This window comes from Protopterus annectens, chromosome 1.part1, assembly GCF_019279795.1.
Source record: "Protopterus annectens isolate FY-2018-M chromosome 1.part1, PAN1.0, whole genome shotgun sequence".
Lineage (NCBI taxonomy): Eukaryota > Metazoa > Chordata > Ceratodontiformes > Protopteridae > Protopterus > Protopterus annectens.
Window position 1 is genome coordinate 1,198,102,178 of NC_056726.1, and position 19,254 is coordinate 1,198,121,431.

Below are 19,254 nucleotides of genomic sequence, written 5' to 3' on the forward strand. Positions count from 1 at the left end.
ATTACTGGGTGGTTTCTGTTCTCCTTGAATATTTGTAGGATGCTGACATCATCAGACTTTCCAAAGAGGGATGTACCTCTTTTAAAATGTGTTTCCACAGTCTCCAAAAGGCTACTCCTCTCAAAGGAAATCACACACATACACACCCCCTCCGCATTAACACGGCACGCTATATGCATTACTGGGTGGTTTCTGTTCTCCTTGAATATTTGTAGGATGCTGACATCATCAGACTTTCCAAAGAGGGATGTACCTCTTTTAAAATGTGTTTCCACAGTCTCCAAAAGGCTACTCCTCTCAAAGGAAATCACACACATACACCCCGCCCCCGCATTAACACGGCATGCTATATGCATTACTGGGTGGTTTCTGTTCTCCTTGAATATTTGTAGGATGCTGACATCATCAGACTTTCCAAAGAGGGATGTACCTCTTTTAAAATGTGTTTCCACAGTCTCCAAAAAGGCTACTCCTCTCAAAGGAAATCACACACATACACACACCCCCACGCATTAACACGGCACGCTCTATGCATTACTGGGTGGTTTCTGTTCTCCTTGAATATTTGTAGGATGCTGACATCATCAGACTTTCCAAAGAGGGATGTACCTCTTTTAAAATGTGTTTCCACAGTCTCCAGAAAGGCTACTCCTCTCAAAGGAAATCACACACATACACACACACCCACCCGCATTAACACGGCATGCTATATGCATTACTGGGTGGTTTCTGTTCTCCTTGAATATTTGTAGGATGCTGACATCATCAGACTTTCCAAAGAGGGATGTACCTCTTTTAAAATGTGTTTCCACAGTCTCCAAAAAGGCTACTCCTTTCAAAGGAAATCACACACATACACACCCCCCACCCCGCATTAACACGGCACGCTATATGCATTACTGGGTGGTTTCTGTTCTCCTTGAATATTTGTAGGATGCTGACATCATCAGACTTTCCAAAGAGGGATGTACCTCTTTTAAAATGTGTTTCCACAGTCTCCAAAAAGGCTACTCCTCTCAAAGGAAATCACACACATACCCCCCCCCCCGCATTAACACGGCATGCTATATGCATTACTGGGTGGTTTCTGTTCTCCTTGAATATTTGTAGGATGCTGACATCATCAGACTTTCCAAAGAGGGATGTACCTCTTTTAAAATGTGTTTCCACAGTCTCCAAAAAGGCTACTCCTCTCAAAGGAAATCACACACACATACACAACCCCCCCCCGCATTAACACGGCATGCTATATGCATTACTGGGTGGTTTCTGTTCTCCTTGAATATTTGTAGGATGCTGACATCATCAGACTTTCCAAAGAGGGATGTACCTCTTTTAAAATGTGTTTCCACAGTCTCCAAAAGGCTACTCCTCTCAAAGGAAATCACACACATACACACCCCCCCGCATTAACACGGCATGCTATATGCATTACTGGGTGGTTTCTGTTCTCCTTGAATATTTGTAGGATGCTGACATCATCAGACTTTCCAAAGAGGGATGTACCTCTTTTAAAATGTGTTTCCACAGTCTCCAAAAGGCTACTCCTCTCAAAGGAAATCACACACATACACACCCCACCCGCATTAACACGGCATGCTATATGCATTACTGGGTGGTTTCTGTTCTCCTTGAATATTTGTAGGATGCTGACATCATCAGACTTTCCAAAGAGGGATGTACCTCTTTTAAAATGTGTTTCCACAGTCTCCAAAAAGGCTACTCCTCTCAAAGGAAATCACACACATACACAACCCCACCGCATTAACACGGCATGCTATATGCATTACTGGGTGGTTTCTGTTCTCCTTGAATATTTGTAGGATGCTGACATCATCAGACTTTCCAAAGAGGGATGTACCTCTTTTAAAATGTGTTTCCACAGTCTCCAAAAAGGCTACTCCTCTCAAAGGAAATCACACACATACACACCCCCGCATTAACACGGCATGCTATATGAATTACTGGGTGGTTTCTGTTCTCATTGAATATTTGTAGGATGCTGACACCATCAGACTTACCAAAGAGGGATGTACCTCTTTTAAAATGTGTTTCCACAGTCATCAAAAAGGCTACTCCTCTCAAAGGAAATCACACACATACAAGCCCCCCTGCATTAACACGGCATGCTATATGCATTACTGGGTGGTTTCTGTTCTCCTTGAATATTTGTAGGATGCTGACATCATCAGACTTTCCAAAGAGGGATGTACCTCTTTTAAAATGTGTTTCCACAGTCTCCAAAAAGGCTACCCCTCCCAAAGGAAATCACACATACACCCCCCACATTAACACGGCATGCTATATGCATTACTGGGTGGTTTCTGTTCTCCTTGAATATTTGTAGGATGCTGACATCATCAGACTTTCCAAAGAGAGATGTACCTCTTTTAGAATGTGTTTCCACAGTCTACAAAAAGGCTACTCCTCTCAAAGGAAATCACACACATACACCCCCCCCTCCCGCATTAACACGGCATGCTATATGCATTACTGGGTGGTTTCTGTTCTCCTTGAATATTTGTAGGATGCTGACATCATCAGACTTTCCAAAGAGGGATGTACCTCTTTTAAAATGTGTTTCCACAGTCTCCAAAAGGGCTACTCTTCTCAAAGGAAATCACACACATACACACCCCCGCATTAACACGGCATGCTATATGCATTACTGGGTGGTTTCTGTTCTCCTTGAATATTTGTAGGATGCTGACATCATCAGACTTTCCAAAGAGGGATGTACCTCTTTTAAAATGTGTATCCACAGTCTCCAAAAAGGCTACTCCTCTCAAAGGAAATCACACACATACACCCCCCCCGCATTAACACGGCATGCTATATGCATTACTGGGTGGTTTCTGTTCTCCTTGAATATTTGTAGGATGCTGACATCATCAGACTTTCCAAAGAGGGATGTACCTCTTTTAAAATGTGTTTCCACAGTCTCCAAAAAGGCTACTCCTCTCAAAGGAAATCACATACACACAACACTCCCCCCCACATTAACACGGCATGCTATATGCATTACTGGGTGGTTTCTGTTCTCCTTGAATATTTGTAGGATGCTGACATCATCAGACTTTCCAAAGAGGGATGTACCTCTTTTAAAATGTGTTTCCACAGTCTCCAAAAAGGCTACTCCTCTCAAAGGAAATCACACATAAACACCCCCCCCCACACATTAACACGGCATGCTATATGCATTACTGGGTGGTTTCTGTTCTCCTTGAATATTTGTAGGATGCTGACATCATCAGACTTTCCAAAGAGGGATGTACCTCTTTTAAAATGTGTTTCCACAGTCTCCAAAAAGGCTACTCCTCTCAAAGGAAATCACACACATACACACCACCCACATTAACACGGCACGCTATATGCATTACTGGGTGGTTTCTGTTCTCCTTGAATATTTGTAGGATGCTGACATCATCAGACTTTCCAAAGAGGGATGTACCTCTTTTAAAATGTGTTTCCACAGTCTCCAAAAAGGCTACTCCTCTCAAAGGAAATCACACACATACACACCCCCCCGCATTAACACGGCATGCTATATGCATTACTGGGTGGTTTCTGTTCTCCTTGAATATTTGTAGGATGCTGACATCATCAGACTTTCCAAAGAGGGATGTACCTCTTTTAAAATGTGTTTCCACAGTCTCCAAAAAGGCTACTCCTCTCAAAGGAAATCACACACATACACACCCCCCACCCCGCATTAACACGGCACGCTATATGCATTACTGGGTGGTTTCTGTTCTCCTTGAATATTTGTAGGATGCTGACATCATCAGACTTTCCAAAGAGGGATGTACCTCTTTTAAAATGTGTTTCCACAGTCTCCAAAAAGGCTACTCCTCTCAAAGGAAATCACACACATACACACCCGCATTAACACGGCATGCTATATGCATTACTGGGTGGTTTCTGTTCTCCTTGAATATTTGTAGGATGCTGACATCATCAGACTTTCCAAAGAGGGATGTACCTCTTTTAAAATGTGTTTCCACAGTCTCCAAAAGGCTACTCCTCTCAAAGGAAATCACACACATACACCCCCCCACATTAACACGGCATGCTATATGCATTACTGGGTGGTTTCTGTTCTCCTTGAATATTTGTAGGATGCTGACATCATCAGACTTTCCAAAGAGGGATGTACCTCTTTTAAAATGTGTTTCCACAGTCTCCAAAAAGGCTACTCCTCTCAAAGGAAATCACACACACATACACACCCCTCCGCATTAACACGGCATGCTATATGCATTACTGGGTGGTTTCTGTTCTCCTTGAATATTTGTAGGATGCTGACATCATCAGACTTTCCAAAGAGGGATGTACCTCTTTTAAAATGTGTTTCCACAGTCTCCAAAAGGCTACTCCTCTCAAAGGAAATCACACACATACACACCCCACATTAACACGGCATGCTATATGCATTACTGGGTGGTTTCTGTTCTCCTTGAATATTTGTAGGATGCTGACATCATCAGACTTTCCAAAGAGGGATGTACCTCTTTTAAAATGTGTTTCCACAGTCTCCAAAAGGCTACTCCTCTCAAAGGAAATCACACACACACACACACCCCCCGCATTAACACGGCACGCTATATGCATTACTGGGTGGTTTCTGTTCTCCTTGAATATTTGTAGGATGCTGACATCATCAGACTTTCCAAAGAGGGATGTACCTCTTTTAAAATGTGTTTCCACAGTCTCCAAAAGGGCTACTCTTCTCAAAGAGAAAGCACACACATACCCCCCCCACACACAACCCTACCTGACTATGCTATATGCATTACTGGGTGGTTTCTGTTCTCCTTGAATATTTGTAGGATGCTGACATCATCAGACTTTCCAAAGAGGGATGTACCTCTTTTAAAATGTGTTTCCACAGTCTCCAAAAAGGCTACTCCTCTCAAAGGAAATCACACACACACACATACACACCCCCCCCCCGAATTAACACGGCACGCTATATGCATTACTGGGTGGTTTCTGTTCTCCTTGAATATTTGTACGATGCTGACATCATCAGACTTTCCAAAGATGGATGTACCTCTTTTAAAATGTGTTTCCACAGACTCCAAGAAGGCCATTCCTCTCAAAGGAAATCAGACACATACACACCCCCCCACACATTAACACGGCATGCTATATGCACTACTGGGTGGTTTCTGTTCACCTTGAATATTTGTAGGATGCTGACATCATCAGACTTTCCAAAGAGGGATGTACCTCTTTTAAAATGTGTTTCCACAGTCTCCAAAAAGGCTACTCCTCAAAGGAAATCACACACATACACAACCACCCCGCCCCGCATTAACACGGCACGCTATATGCATTACTGGGTGGTTTCTGTTCTCCTTGAATATTTGTAGGATGCTGACATCATCAGACTTTCCAAAGAGGGATGTACCTCTTTTAAAATGTGTTTCCACAGTCTCCAAAAAGGCTACTCCTCTCAAAGGAAATCACACACATACACACCCCCACCCGCATTAACACGGCACGCTATATGCATTACTGGGTGGTTTCTGTTCTCCTTGAATATTTGTAGGATGCTGACATCATCAGACTTTCCAAAGAGGGATGTACCTCTTTTAAAATGTGTTTCCACAGTCTCCAAAAGGCTACTCCTCTCAAAGGAAATCACACACATACACACACCCCGCATTAACACGGCACGCTATATGCATTACTGGGTGGTTTCTGTTCTCCTTGAATATTTGTAGGATGCTGACATCATCAGACTTTCCAAAGAGGGATGTACCTCTTTTAAAATGTGTTTCCACAGTCTCCAAAAAGGCTACTCCTCTCAAAGGAAATCACACACACACACACCCACATGACATTAATATGCATTACTGGCTGGTTTCTGTTCTCCTTGAATATTTGTAGGATGCTGACATCATCAGACTTTCCAAAGAGGGATGTACCTCTTTTAAAATGTGTTTCCACAGTCTCCAAAAAGGCTACTCCTCTCAAAGGAAATCACACACATACACACCCCCCACCCGCATTAACACGGCACGCTATATGCATTACTGGGTGGTTTCTGTTCTCCTTGAATATTTGTAGGATGCTGACATCATCAGACTTTCCAAAGAGGGATGTACCTCTTTTAAAATGTGTTTCCACAGTCTCCAAAAGGCTACTCCTCTCAAAGGAAATCACACACATACACCCCCCACACACATTAACACGGCATGCTATATGCATTACTGGGTGGTTTCTGTTCTCCTTGAATATTTGTAGGATGCTGACATCATCAGACTTTCCAAAGAGGGATGTACCTCTTTTAAAATGTGTTTCCACAGTCTCCAAAAAGGCTACTCCTCTCAAAGGAAATCACACACATACACACAACCCCACCCCCCGCATTAACACGGCATGCTATATGCATTACTGGGTGGTTTCTGTTCTCCTTGAATATTTGTAGGATGCTGACATCATCAGACTTTCCAAAGAGGGATGTACCTCTTTTAAAATGTGTTTCCACAATCTCCAAAAAGGCTACTCTTCTCAAAGGAAATCACACACATATACACCCCCCCCCCGCATTAACACGGAACACTATATGCATTACTGGGTGGTTTCTATTCTCCTTGAATATTTGTAGGATGCTGACATCATCAGACTTTCCAAAGAGGGATGTACCTCTTTTAAAATGTGTTTCCACAGTCTCCACAAAGGCTACTCCACTCAAAGGAAATCACACACATTCACACAACCCCACCCCCCACATTAACACGGCATGCTATATGCATTACTGGGTGGTTTCTGTTCTCCTTGAATATTTGTAGGATGCTGACATCATCAGACTTTCCAAAGAGGGATGTACCTCTTTTAAAATGTGTTTCCACAGTCTCCAAAAAGGCTACTCCTCTCAAAGGAAATCACACACATACACACCCCCGCATTAACACGGCATGCTATATGCATTACTGGGTGGTTTCTGTTCTCCTTGAATATTTGTAGGATGCTGACATCATCAGACTTTCCAAAGAGGGATGTACCTCTTTTAAAATGTGTTTCCACAGTCTCCAAAAAGGCTACTCCTCTCAAAGGAAATCACACACATATACACCCCCGCATTAACACGGCATGCTATATGCATTACTGGGTGGTTTCTGTTCTCCTTGAATATTTGTAGGATGCTGACATCATCAGACTTTCCAAAGAGGGATGTACCTCTTTTAAAATGTGTTTCCACAGTCTCCAAAAAGGCTACTCCTCTCAAAGGAAATCACACACATACACCCCCCACCCGCATTAACACAGCACGCTATATGCATTACTGGGTGGTTTCTGTTCTCCTTGAATATTTGTAGGATGCTGACATCATCAGACTTTGCAAAGAGGGATGTACCTCTTTTAAAATGTGTTTCCACAGTCCCCAAAAAGCCTACTCCTCCCAAAGGATTTCACACACATACACACCCCCCAACCGCATTAACACGGCACGCTATATGCATTACTGGGTGGTTTCTGTTCTCCTTGAATATTTGTAGGATGCTGACATCATCAGACTTTCCAAAGAGGGATGTACCTCTTTTAAAATGTGTTTCCACAGTCTCCAAAAAGGCTACTCCTCTCAAAGGAAATCACACACATACACACCCCCCCCCCTGCATTAACACGGCATGTTATATGCATCATTAGGTGGCTTCTATTCTCCTTGAATATTTGTAGGATGCTGACAGCATCAGACTTTCCAAAGAGGGATGTACCTCTTTTAAAATGTGTTTCCACAATCTCCAAAAAGGCTACTCCTCTCAAAGGAAATCACACACATATACACCCTCCCACACATTAACACAGCACGCTATATGCATTACTGGGTGGTTTCTGTTCTCCTTGAATATTTGTAGGATGCTGACATCATCAGACTTTCCAAAGAGGGATGTACCTCTTTTAAAATGTGTTTCCACAATCTCCAAAAAGGCTACTCCTCTCAAAGGAAATTACCCACATATACACCCCCAAAGAGGGATGTACCTCTTTTAAAATGTGTTTCCACAATCTCCAAAAAGGCTACTCCTCTCAAAGGAAATTACCCACATATACACCCCTATATGCATTACTGGGTGGTTTCTGTTCTCCTTGAATATTTGTAGGATGCTGACATCATCAGACTTCATAAAGAGGGATGTACCTCTTTTAAAATGTGTTTCCACAGTCTCCAAAAAGGCTACTCCTCTCAAAGGAAATCACACACATACACACCCCATTAACACGGCATGCTATATGCATTACTGGGTGGTTTCTGTTCTCCTTGAATATTTGTAGGATGCTGACATCATCAGACTTTCCAAAGAGGGATGTACCTCTTTTAAAATGTGTTTCCACAGTCTCCAAAAAGGCTACTCCTCTCAAAGGAAATCACACACATATACACACACCCCCCCCGGATGTACCTCTTTTAAAATGCTATATGCATTACTGGGTGGTTTCTGTTCTCCTTGAATATTTGTAGGATGCTGACATCATCAGACTTTCCAAAGAGGGATGTACCTCTTTTAAAATGTGTTTCCACAGTCTCCAAAAGGCTACTCCTCTCAAAGGAAATTCCACACATATACATACACCCCATTAACAGGCATGCTATATGCATTACTGGGTGGTTTCTGTTCTCCTTGAATATTTGTAGGATGCTGACATCATCAGACTTTCCAAAGAGGGATGTACCTCTTTTAAAATGTGTTTCCACAATCTCCAAAAAGGCTACTCCTCTCAAAGGAGATTACCCACATATACACCCCCCCCCACCACACAGACACTTGGTGTTTGCAGGACTCAAGCCCCTACTTGACTATGTTATGGCACTAGTGAAATACGCATTAACACAACACACCATTTGGTTTATTAGGAGCCTTCATTTTGAAAACTCTATTTGTAGGATGCTGACATCATCACACTTGGCAAAGAGGTATTCACCACTCCTAATGTATTTCCACAGTCTCCAAAAAGGCCACGTTTCTCAAAGGCAATCTCACACTCACTCATCATTTGCAGGATTCAAACCCCTACTTAACTATGTTATGATATTAGAGAAATACACATTAACACGGCACGCTATATGCATTACTGGGTGGTTTCTGTTCTCCTTGAATATTTGTAGGATGCTGACATCATCAGACTTTCCAAAGAGGGATGTACCTCTTTTAAAATGTGTTTCCACAGTCTCCAAAAAGGCTACTCCTCTCAAAGGAAATCCCACACATACACACCCCCCACACACACGCATTAACACGGAACACTATATGCATTACTGGGTGGTTTCTATTCTCCTTGAATATTTGTAGGATGCTGACATCATCAGACTTTCCAAAGAGGGATGTACCTCTTTTAAAATGTGTTTCCACAGTCTCCAAAAAGGCCACGCTTCTCAAAGGCAATCTCACACACACTCATCATTCAAACCCCTACCTAACTATGTTATGATACTAAAGAGATGCACATTAACACGGCATGCTATATGTCTGACTGGGTGTTTTTTGTTCTCCTTGAATATTTGTAGGATGCTGACATCATCAGACTTTCCAAAGAGGGATGTACCTCTTTTAAAATGTGTTTCCACAGTCTCCAAAAAGGCTACTCCTCTGAAAGGAAATCACACACATACACACACCCCCACACACACAAACCCCTACCTGACTAGTGCATTAACACGGCATGCTATATGCATTACTGGGTGGTTTCTGTTCTCCTTGAATATTTGTAGAATGCTGACATCATCAGACTTTCCAAAGAGGGCTGTACCTCTTTTAAAATGTATTTCTACAGTCTCCAAAAAGGCCATTCTTCTCAAAGGAAGACTTACACACACACACATTCAGAGGATTCCAACCCCTACCTAACTATGTTATGATACTGGAGAGATACTCATTAATACGGCACGCTATATGCATTACTCAGTGGTTTCTGTTCTCCTTGAATATTTGTAGGATGCTGACATCATCAGACTTTCCAAAGAGGTATGTACCTCTTTTAAAATGTGTTTCCGCAGTCTCCAAAAAGGCTACACTTTTCAAAGGAAATCACACACATACACACCTCTCCACGTATACACTTGGCACACATTAACATGACGTGCTAAATGCATTACTGGGTGGTTTCTGTTTTCCTTGAATATTTGTAGGATGCTGACATCATCAGACTTTCCAAAGAGGGATGTACCTCTTTTAAAATGTATTTCCACAGTCTCCAAAAAGGCCACTCTTCTCAAAGGCAGTCTCATACACACACATTCAGCATTTGCAGCATGCAAACCCCTACCTAACTATGTTATGATATTGGAGAGATACGCATTAACATGGCACACTATATGCATTACTGGGTGGTGTCTGTTCTCCTTGAATATTTGTAGGATGTTGACATCATCAGACTTTCCAAAGAGGGATGTACCGCTTTTAAAATGTGTTTCCACAGTCTCGAAAAGGGCTATTTCTCTCAAAAGAAATCACACACACTTGGCGTTTGCAGGATTTAAACCCCTACCTATGCATTAACACTACGTGCTTTTTGCATTATTGGGTGGTTTCTGTTCTCCTTGAAGCTCTATTTGTATGATGCTGTCATCATCAGACTTTACAAAGAGGGATGTACCACTTTTAAAATGTATTTCCACAGTCTCCAAAAAGGCCACTCCTCTCAAAGGCAGTTTCATACACACCCATTTACAGGATTCAAACCTCTACTTAATTATGATACTGAAGAGATGCTCATTAACACGACATGCTATATGCATTACTAGGTGATTTTTGTTCTCCTTGAATATTTGTAGGATGCTGACATCATCAGACGTTCCAAAGAGGGATGTACCTCTTTTAAAATGTGCTTCCACAGTCTCCTTCTCTCAATGGAAATTACACACATACATGCCCTCCCACACACACTTGGCGTTTGTAGGACACAAACCCCTACTTAATTACGTTATGACAATAGTGAGACACACATTAACATGACATGCTATTTGCTTTACTGGGAGCGCTCAATTCCAAAGCTCTATTTCTAGGATGTTGACATCATCACAATTGGCAAAGAGGTATTCACCACTTCTAATGTATTTCCACAGTCTCCAAAAAGGCCACTCCTCTCAAAGGCAGCGTTACTATTTGCAGGATTCACTCCCCTATCTAACTATGTTATGATACTGGAGAAATACGCATTAACACGGCATGCAATATGCATTACGGGGTGGTTTTTGTTCTCCTTGAATATTTGTAGGATGCTGACATCATCAGACTTTCCAAGGAGGGATGTACCTCTTTTAAAATGTGTTTCCACAGTCTCCAAAAAGGCTACTCTTTTCAAAGGAAATCATACACAACCCCACTCGGCTTTTACAAGATTCAAACCCCTACCTGATGATGTTATGAAATTAGTAAGATATGCATTAACATGACACGTTATTTGCTTTACTGGGAGCATTCAGTTCCAAAGCTCTATTTGTAGGACGCTGACATCATCACACTTGGCAAAGAGGTATTCATCACTCCTAATGTATTTCCACAGTCTCCAAAAAGACAACTTCTCGCATAGGGAGTCTCACACACATTCACAGGATTTAAACTCCTACCTTACTAGGTTGCAATACTGGAGAAATACGCATTAACATGGCATGCTATATGCATTTCTGGGTGGTTTCTATTCTCCTCGAATATTTGTAGGATGCTGACATCATCAGACTTTCCAGAGAGGGATGCACCTCTTTTAAAATGTGTTTCCACAGTCTCCAAAAAAGCTACTTTTCTCAAAGGAAGTCACACACATACACCCCCCCCCCCACCACACATACACTTAAAATTAGCAGGACTCAAACCCCTACCGGACTGTGTTATGACACTAGTGAGATAAACATTAACACAACATGCTATTTGCTTTACTGGGAGCATTCATTTCCAAAGCTCTATTTGTAGGCTGCTGACATCATCACACTTGGCAAAGAGGTACTCACCACTCTTAATGTGTTTCCACAGTCTCCAAACAGGCCACTTCTCTCAAAGCCAGTCTCACACACACATATACACTTAGCAATTGCAAGATTCAAACCCCTATCTAACTATGTTATGATATTAGTGAGATATGCATTAACACGACACGCTCTATGCTTTACTGTGTGGTTTCTATTCACATGCTATGTTTGTAGGTTGCTGACATCATCAGACTGGATATGGTAATGTGTGTGCACTTAGTGTTATGCAATCCTACGAATTAATCTTGTGGATCAGCAGGTGTGAACATCTTGAACAGGAATACACAATTCGTACCTGGTGTGATCTATCTGTGGACATATTACCATTCCTTCATATGACAATACATATTCATGCACGGATTGTAGGTTTTGTGGATACCACAGGTATCTGTGATGTTGGTAAAGGGCTATTCAAAGTCTATGTGGGACCTGTGTTGCTCCTGTCAGTGATGTTTGCCCTGGGTGGCTGCCTTGCAGGATATCTAGCAGGTTTGGGGAACATGATGTGCTCATTAACATACCACAGAAGTTTGTGTTGTGTGTTTGTCGGTTTACAATATCTCTGTTCCTGACTGCAATCATGATGGACTCCATGGACTAGCATTTTGGACTTCATAGGCTTATAGGAATATAGTTCCCATGGTGTGTTGTGCACCAACACTTGTGGGGTGTGCCACATGTTGCTGTAACACATTCAACGGTGTAAGATCCTGTAGAGAGTGTGAGGCTCAACAGACTGTTCGGGTGCAGTGTCTGTTTGTCCTGTTGTTCACTTATGACACATATGGGGAAACAATGTTATCCACGTGATGGGATTCATTTGGCATTGGGAGGACCAGTTTACACATTCTACATGTGAAATCTCCTGGTATGATGTTAGGGCCTTTTGTCACTGGGAGGTGGGTATGTATGTATGGGCCTGTCTGACAGGATGTTGACATTGTCAGTCAGGTACAGTTGACCCTGACTCAGGACATATATGACTGTACATTGATATTTCTGACATAGCTGAAAGAGGTGTAATGTTTCTGTCTGCACTCCTTTGCAGATTATCTTTCCACAGCAACAACAAACATGAACACTAAAACCCTGTTATACTCTTTTACACACTTGACACACTACTGATCCTTTGTGATCAGTCGACAGTGTATGTCATCATCATATCCTGGTATGTCCAAAGGTCGGTTTTGTGTGTACTCTCCAGTCCAGCTGGTGCATATTGGAATTCTGGCGCATTGTTACAACTGCCTTATGTACACAGGTAACACTGTCCTCCTACCAACAAACTCAGATATCTGTGAGAGGTGCAACTGTATAGACAGACAGCAGGCTGAGCTCTCCCAAGCCAAGACTGGCACAGTCTATCGGGTGGTGAAGGTAACCACACACACCACAAATACAGTCACACATGCACCTATGACAACAGCAAACCGTATAGATTGACACACAATGACATACTTGGAGCATCTAAATATACTCTGCCTAAGCAGCTGAGACATCCAAAGCAGACACACAAACAACAGCTAACACACAACCATACACACATATCATCACATAGTTCACAAAGTCATTGGGCCACACAGTCACTGCCCTTAGGCCTACACAACACACCTCATACACTTGTATTAGGTGAGTGTAATTGTCCGTCAAACTGACATCCCACTCACCAGGCTGAACAAGGTGAAGGTCACTTTGTGCTGTGTGTCGGGTGCCAGGATATGCCACATGACACATGCACTGTTGTCAATCCACTGCAAGTACAAATATGGCTCCATCATTGACCATTCTGGTGTGTAGACCCTCAGACGTTCCTCCCTGGACTACATGACAAGAGACATAGAGAGGCTCTCTGATCATGTAGCCCAGGACAGTATGACCCTGACCTTGTGTAGCATCTTACCCTCACCAAGTACTATGTCACAGTATACAGATGACATGATCAGTTTTAACAGTTGCCTAACATATTGTTGTCATTCACAGGGGATCCAGTGTCTGTCAGCCTGGGATTACATGCTCAACATGCCATGTACATTCGCTATGGACACTATGCACCTGTCACCCCTAGGCTTTCACAGACTGCCTTAGGCTCTTGACACACACATAGTGGCTGTTTGAAGCGAGGGTCAGAATACATAACCACAGCCATAGATGTTACAGGGTATAGGAAACGGAGAGTGATGGTGCTCAACAACTGATGTCTAACCCTCAGAATGCATGCACTCAGGACTCACATCAGTATGGAATCTGTCGATATATGTGCAGTAACAAACTCCTGGTTCAGGCTCACAAAAGCACAGCAGCACTAACAGGTTTTACATCATACCATGGTTTTCAGACACAAGACTCAGACCGGACAACAACAATAGGGGTGGAATCCATATACATCATTCATACACACACCTCCAGGTTGGTAGCAGTACACAAAGCATTGGGGAATGTACATGTGCAACTGAGAGTGGGCAAAACTGCATTTAAGTTTGTAGACTGTTACAGACCACACTCCCAAACATGGGCACAACAGTCGTTATTCCTGGGAACATTGGGGAATGTGAAGGTCTCACCAAACACCATTATATTGTGTGACTTCAAATACACAAACATTGACTGGGTATACTACTCAAGCAGTGACACCCTTGCACAACAGTTGCTAAGATTGTTACACTTAAATGCTAGGGCAGACCTGGTCACCACACCCACAGGGGTTAAACATGTGGTACCTGATCATCACCCACATGGGGACTCTATGTTCCACAACAGAGGTATACCTGTAATTGTTAAGGTCAGAACCTACATTCATCTCACTAGACATACATGTCCCATACACACACACATCCTATGTGTTCTCAGTGACATACTTCACATGAGCAAATGTCACACTTGTACAAACTGAGGTGGTATCCCTCAATGACCCTGGGACAGTGTTAATTACGGCTCAGACAACTTCATACTTTACAAGCACATTCTATGGACAACTACTGGAATTCATGGATCATGCTATCCCAGATAACTACAAGACTCATTCCTTCAAAGGCAGGGGACCTGTCTACTGGACCACGGCCATTACTGAGCTATACAGGGACAGGAGGAGGCTACTGCATTATAGAGCACAATCACAATCTGGAAGGCATCTCTGATCAGTACTATGGTATAGCTACGATCAGTTGTTGATTCATTTAAGGCCCACTTCTAACGGACACTTGCAACAGACACTATGGACAATCACAAGGCCTTATTTAGTTATGTCAGGGACCTGGGTGGGAACTCACAGATATGCTGTGAGTTACTGCATAATTACAAATGATACAGTGAACACACTGACATTGCGAACATCCTGGACAACAGGTTCAGTGGGAATGTTTCCCCACCATCCCCCCTGCAGTGCACATGTCCATCACAAGAGGGTGTTGCCTCCCTGACATCACAGATGAACATGTGTGTGCTGCCCTCTCCATAGCAGACAACACAGCATCAGTGGGACCAGATAGTGTCCAAGACTGTGGCATACACAAGATTCATTGCAAACTTCACACTCACATTATGTCACTGTTCAATATCACAGTTACTACAGGATGTGTACCCATGGAATGGCGTACAGCTATGGTGTACCCGCTACACAGTGCTGGTGCCACAAGGGACCCTGGACATTATCACAATATATGCCTACTATCCTGGTCTGCTATCATCATGGAACACATACACATACACATTGTGAGCCTACAGACACTGGATCCTACACAATTTGGTGTTGTTGTGGGCATATCTTGCCTCTTGCAGATGTTTGATGTCTTTAAACAGTTAACAGGTCCATAGACTTACACAGGGTTGTCCACACAGCCTACCTGGAGCTCGCACACCACTTCTACACAATACCCCACTTGGCCTTTACACATTAGATCACCGGATTCAATATCTACACATATGTCACAAGGTGGATTGCTAACTGGATCATGGATAGCACACACATGATCAGTATTGCAGGTGCCATGTCTGACTATACACCAGTTACACGTGGCATCCCTCAGGGCTCAGCCCTGGGACCTCTCTTGTTCTGTATATATTTCTGATACATACTGGCTAACACAGGAGAAATATGGATGACCATGTTTGCAGATGACTGCAAACTGTGTGCCATATTTGACTCCACAGCTGGCACAAGCATCCTCAGAAAGGTCTCACAGAGATGGATGACTGGTGCCAGAGCCATGGCCTACAGCTACCTTACTTTAGATGCATAGTCATCACCTTTGGTAGTAACATCGTGCACACACATTACCACATAGGTGATGATACATCATGTACAGTTTGTGTGGTTTGTGATTTGGGGACATGAATACTTAGTACTCTTGTCTTTGACATTCACGTTGCCAATGTTGTTGGACAAACCTTCTATTTGGGCAACCTTATCCCATACAGTTTTACATCCTGATCAGGTGGGGTCATTGTGACCCTGTAGTTATCTGGCACATGCTTGGATACAATGGACCATTTTGGGGGTACCTTACCCAACACCTGCAGCAACTGGAATGTACACAGATTTACATAACCAAGTGGATCTAGGGACTCACACAGATGGTATGCACAGTTTGGCTATGGTCACCCCAGCTCTCCTCAGTTGCTTACTGCCTACCTGGATGCAGTCTGTGCCTTTTGTTTGATGCCATGTCCATCACAGCATTGATGGACAGGCTCCACATGAGGATACCAAAGTCCCTTACAGCTACATGCTCCAGGGACAGGTACATGAGCAATGATGTTAATAGGACATGCTGGAGGGGCATATTACCATCACAGAGGCTCCACTCACTCGGGAATGTGATCACAGTACCACATATGCACAGACCCACACTGACCACCTACAGGTGACATCTTCACAGGTGGAAGGGTGATCATATGTTTAGCCCTGGGATATGTTATAGGTCCTTGCTAGACAGAGGCAGAATGAAATGAACATATGTGAGATATCTTGTGTGACCTACTATCGACAGGCACAGTCTACTGATCTAGCATGATTGCAGAATACAAACACACTGTTGCTAGGCTTCTACATACCATAGGGCAGATAGCCTAGTGTCAACCTCTGAACCTATGCTAATGTTCGGGATGCACATTGTTCAGTGATGGTACTGAATGCAGGTTTTGTTTCTTCTTTGCTTTACCACTTCCTATGAACAACCTAGGTTTTTGCATAAAATATTTTATTGTGACAGTATTTCACTATTTTATATTGTGTCTGTTGTCATATCACTGTGTGCACATGGTGGATTGGTGAATAGTGCGACGTTCCTGCGTTGACACTTGCAACTGAGGGATATGTGTGGCCCACTGCTGTACTCAAACTTGACCTAAGTGTGTGAGTATGCCCTGTTCAGACTTTCAGTGTTTTGTTGCCTGACATTTGTCTCATAGTTTCAAGTGTGTGAGCATGCCCAGTGTGACCTTGCAGTATGTTGCTGTCTGAGGTCCACTACATTTGTTGATGTGTGTGAACATTACCAATATTAACATTTATACTATATGTGTGTTGAATATCAGGTTCTATTATTACTGCAGGCCTCACCTTTGTGTCTTAACTTGACAGGGATTATGCTATGCATGCAAGGTTTCCATTAGATACTTAGCATTGACTTATCAACATTTTTTCATACAGGCTGACCATTGACATACTGTCATGGTTTAGTGGTTCTGAACTCCGACTATAGTGCACTGTATCCTGGGTTTGAGGGCTATCACTGCTTCATTTTCTCATACATGCCAGAACAGACTGCTTCAAGAAAAGTGAAGCAAATATGAACTTGTTAACCTGCTTTTGATGAACTATACCCACATTTGACCAGACTTGCACAACATTGCTCAATGTTGCCCAGCATTGCTGGACAGTGCACAATATTGCTGAACATTGCCTGTAGTTGTGCTACTTAGTGTATGCAATTTTGTTTACATATACTAAATAGTGGTGAGAGCTGTTTAGCAGTGCTTTATATTGCTTAACACATAGCAATGATGCCTCAGGTGGTGCTGCAGGGATTCCTATGTCAGATGCACATTTTACACTCCCTATACATGTTTGTTAACAGGTAGTGTCAAGTTAGGCATCGTTTTTACTGTATATGCGAGTCGGAGAGAGGTATCATTTCCAGGGTTCCTACTGAGCCAGTGTATATGCTATGCATTGCCTCTTTGCCAAGGCCAAAGCATACTGGGCATGCCTCCTTCTGCCTACTGGGGCAGGCTCAGGTTGTTCCTCCTCCGAGTCACGCTCTGCCTGTGATGGCCTTGGCAATGGTGGGGGGCTCTTGTGCCCGGCCCTATGCTGCTTCTGCTGCAGCTGTTTTCACAGGATCATATTGTGTAGCATGGCACATACCATGACTATTTGGGTACATGTAGTTGGTGAGTACTGCAAGGCTCCACCAGATGTGTCCAGGCACCAGAACCATGACTTGAGCAGCCCAAACACACGCTCAATTACATTTCGTGTTTGTGCGTGTGCCTCATTATGGTGTTCCTGTTCAGGTGTGTGTGCATTTCTGATGGGTGTCATCAGCCACAGCTCGAGTGCATATCCTGCATCCCCCACTAGGTGACCATGAGGGATGTCTCCATTGGCAAATATCTGGTACAGCTTTGTCAGATGCCAGATATGGGAGTCATGGTAGCTTCAAGGGCAGACAGCACACACATTCATTATTATGCCCAGGGCATCACACACAACCTGGCAGTTGATGGAGGGGTAACCCTTGCGGTTATAGTAGACCCTACCCCACTCACCGGCTGGTGCTTTGATGCGAATGTGCGTGCAGTCTATTGCACCCACTACCTTAGGGTATTCCACTATTTGCTGGAAGAGACGCATATTGCTGGCCAATACCTCACGGGAATTGGGGAAATATACATGCTCACCGACATGTGCTGCCATGGCATTCAGGAACTGGTGCAGTACCCTAGATGCTGATACCTGTGAAATCCCCATCATATCACCAGTTGGTCTCTGGAAGGTTCCCATTGCTAATATTCTTAGGCCAACACATACCTTGGTTTCCACTGGGATGGGTTCCCCTCTGTTGGTTCTGTGTGTGAGGTGTGGCCTGCACAGCTCAACAATTTGCTGCATGAGGTCTCTGTCCACTAGATAGCGCTCCACTATCTCCAGCTCATGTAGCCCCTGGTATGTTACCCTAGGCCTGTACACTCTTCTCCGTCTCCTCACTGTGGGTTGCTCAGCAGCATTTGCATTGTCACCACCCTCAGCATGTTGCATATGTCACCTTATGACAGCAATG